The sequence below is a fragment of the Camelus ferus genome, chromosome 4 (assembly GCF_009834535.1).
Source record: "Camelus ferus isolate YT-003-E chromosome 4, BCGSAC_Cfer_1.0, whole genome shotgun sequence".
NCBI lineage: Eukaryota > Metazoa > Chordata > Mammalia > Artiodactyla > Camelidae > Camelus > Camelus ferus.
This window is the reverse complement of record NC_045699.1, coordinates 75,602,993-75,607,066: the sequence shown is the minus strand read 5'-3', so window position 1 is coordinate 75,607,066 and position 4,074 is coordinate 75,602,993.

Sequence of the window (4,074 nt, the reverse complement as noted above, 5' to 3'; positions counted from 1 at the left end):
TTATACCAATAAAATCTAGAACAAACAACCCCATTAAAATGGGTAAAGATAGAAACAAACATCGGCTAAAGAAGGTATACAGGTAGAAAACAATCATACAAAAATACATTCAAGGTCCTGGTGGAAGACAGGTGCGGCCAACTTTGGAAGACAGTTTGGCAGTTTCTTCCAAAGCCAAACAGTCTCAACTTAGAATCCAAAAAAAAAAAAAAAAAAAAAAAAAAATCATCTCTTGAATTTAAACAACTGCTTTGAAAAACTGTTCAAACGAAAACGAACATCAAGTAATGCACAGGAGGTCTATTCATAATGGCTTAGAAACTCAAGTGATCAGTATGCCCTGAACTACTTGCAGCCGAGAGTACAATAAGTAGGTAGGTTTCTGGCAGACAGATAAGTTTCTGGCAGATGTCCTGGGAGGCTTTGTCAGGTCTAAACTCAGGATTTGATTCAGGCTGAGATGTGATACGATAGGTCACAAGTTCTGAATGGGCTCCTGGCTCCACTGGACAGAGCTCTCTTGTCAATACCAAGTCCATGTGATTTTCCTTCAAAAAGAGAATCAGTCTGGAGAGGCTACCTATGCACTATGTGACTCAATTTATGTGAAATTCGGGGAAAGGGAAAACTAAGAGATGGTAAACAGCTCATGTGGGAGTTTTAAATGTTCCATACGATACTTCGTGGTGGACATTTGCCATTATGCACTTGTCTAAACCCATAGGTCTGTATGACCCAACAAGTCAGTTAAGTGATCGAGTAAGCAGCAGTGTCACAGGACGGAATGCAGGATGTAACACAGGCTCTGTGTTAGAGATGTGTGAAAACACTCACTGCTGCTGGTGGAGCAGAAGGGGCCAGCCTCAGTGACTGCAGGAATGAATGGAACGTGCAGACTACAGGGAAAGCATACTGCACGTAAACATTGGGATCTGTAAGATCCATCCCACAGGGGCAGGAGCTAAGAACGCTGAAACCACTCGTCTGGAGCAGAATGAGAAATGAACTGAATGGGTGGAAGATGGTGGGAACCAGGATTCTATTGTCTGACTGGGAGTTACAGATAAGCGGGGGGGGGGGGGGTGTACACTGTCCATATAATGGATCAAGTTGGAGGCATCAGTATAAACCCGTCTTCTGCTTAATTTCAATACAGACATTTCCACGTAGAAATCTTTACAATTAGGAGTGTATACTATTGGGAAGGGGGAAATTTCACTCTCTATCCCTCTTGACTTCTTGTGGCTGGACTAGTAATAAAACTAACGCAAGACAGAGCCACAGGAGAAAAAGAAATTTTAATTCCTACACACACAAGTCTCATAGAAATGGGAAGTAAGAAGTAGTGAAAACAGGCAGATCTTATACATTTAGAAAACTATAAATTTGTTAGGAACTGACAGCCCAAAGAAGTGTAGCTTTTGGGTACTCAACGAAGAATCTAAACAGAGTCTGGGCTTGGGGCTGTGAATTTAAAAAGTTACAAGTTATGTTTATTTGCGCCTCTGAACCTTTCACGTGAGACTTACTTCCTGCTTTTAGGGAGATAGAGCTGGGGTCAGAGTGTCCTTCTTGCTTTGGCCATTTCTAAGTAACTTTAATTTAAAACACTATGTGGTTGTGGCAGATTGGGGGGGGGGGGTGCTCCCTGAGCAACAACAATACACTAAGGTGGGAACACATGCCCACATTTCCCCGCATTGTCAGCGGAGAACATTTTCCTCCCATATGTAAATTCTTAATACCACTCTCTAATAAAAGGAATCAGGACTCTTTGAAGAAACGGCTTATACTAGGACTGAGACAGTCAATGTATGAGCCAGTATAATCTTGAATCTTGTCTCAGAAATCAAGGAAATACCAGGGGGGGGGACCCCAAAATATGGAATGATCTCAAAGAAAACAGGAGCCAATGAAAGAGATCTCAATAGCCAATGCCGGAATAAACTGAGCAACCAAACCGGTAGTGCTGGATTATAACCAAGAGAGTTAAATAGCTATCCAGGTGTCCACAATGGTGAAGTTAAATGATGACATAGTTTTTTTTTTTAATTTTAATAAATGGGATTCAATAGAAAACTCCTATGCAGAAGTGTTCCTAATAATCCATGACATCCATCAAGGAGGAGGAGCTAAAGCCCCGTCTCCTGAAGTGTCCGTTCCACATAGTGACCTCCTCCTGCTTAGGTCAGAAGCAAGAAAAGTCTGAGATCCCACTGCTAGGCATGTATCCAGAGCAACACTCTAATGTGAACAGACACACGCACTGACTGATTTTTTACCACAGTGGGCAAGATTAAATAGCGGGAAAAATTGTGTTTTCAACAAGTGGTGCCAGGCAATTGTCTACCCAGTGACATTTTTTCATTTCTAAGAGAAATGAAGTTGGATCCCTGCTTCATACCACATGCAAAATTAACTCAAGATACACAAAAAGCTTAAATTTAAAGAGTGGTAAAAATTAAAGACTTTTGTACATCAAAGATGCTATCCAGAAACTGAAAAGACAGCACACAAAATCAAAGAAAATATTTGTATATTATATACTTGAAAAAAAACTTTATCAAGAATGTATCAAGAACTTTTAAAACTCATAAAAAGACAAAGCAAGCCCATTTTTAACACGGTAAAAGGACTTAAATAGACCCTTCTCTATATATAAGCTAAAAAAAAAAGTACAGTATATTGTATATATGTATTTACATGCAATATAATGTATATGTGCAGTCAAACAGTAATAATTCTACCTGATAAAAAGAAAAACACCACTACATGAATAAAATTAAATAATTTTTTAAAAAACAGACCCTTCTCCGGACAAGACAAATAGTCAACAAGCACATGAAAGGATGTTAAAAATCAGCCGTGATGGAAATGTAAATGAATACCATAATGCCGTCCCTCCCAAGCACACTGGAAGCCCTACAGTCAAGAAAACTAAAACAACAAATATTGGCCAAAATGTAGAGAAACTGAAACTTCTAAACATTACTTGAAAAACTGGAAAATGGTGCAGCCCATGTTTCCAGTTTGTCATTTCCTCAAACAGATAAAAACACAGTTACCTTATGGTTCAACAACTTCACTCCTAGATATAGACCCCGAAACATTAAAAACAGGTGTTCAAACGAAAAAAGGCACACACATATTCACAGCAGCACTATGCGCAATGGCCCCGAAGGTAGAACAACTGAAATGTCCATCAAAGGCTAAACAGATAAACAAACTGGGTACACCCATAAACTGCCATATTATTCTGCCATATGAAGGACTAAAATGGTGCAGCCACGGTGGAGAACCGCATGGGAGTTCCTCAAAAACTTACACTTGGGGTTGACGTGTGATCCATCAATGCCACTTCAGGATATATGTTCAAAATATTCGAAAGCAGGAACTGGAGTAGAAATGGGTACACCCATACCCACGGCAGCACTAATCACAACAGCAAAAGGTGGAAACAACTCACCTGTCCACCAGCGGGTGAATGGATAAACTACATGTGGTGTATGCACAGTGGGATACCACACAGCCTTAAAAAGTCAGCAGATTATGACACATGCTGCAACGTGGATAAATCTTGAAGTCACTGTGCTAAGTGAAACAAGCCAGACACAGAAGGACAAATATTGCAGGATTCCCCTTGTACAAGGCACCCAGAGAAGTCAGATGCGGAGACAGAAACAGTGTCACTGCCAGGGGCTGAGGGGAGTCAGTGTTCACTGGACACAGGGCTTCACTTGGGGAAAATGAGGAAGTTCTGGAGACGGATGGTGAGGCATCTGTACAACAATGTGAATTTAGTGAATACCATAGACCTGCATAGTTAAATGTTTAAATGGTAAATGCTATGTTCTGTATTTTTAATGATAATGAAAAATGTGAATGAATCAGTAATGATTCAAATTGGATACATTCTAAGTGAAAGGAGACACACAGAAGAGGGCACCCGGATCGTACTCACCTTGGGCCTTAAATCCACTAAGGGATGAAAAAGAGGGAAACTCTCAGTAACAGCTTCAGAAAAAGAAAACTGGCACAGAATGGAAAAGGGATTTCCGTAAGTTGGGGCGAAGG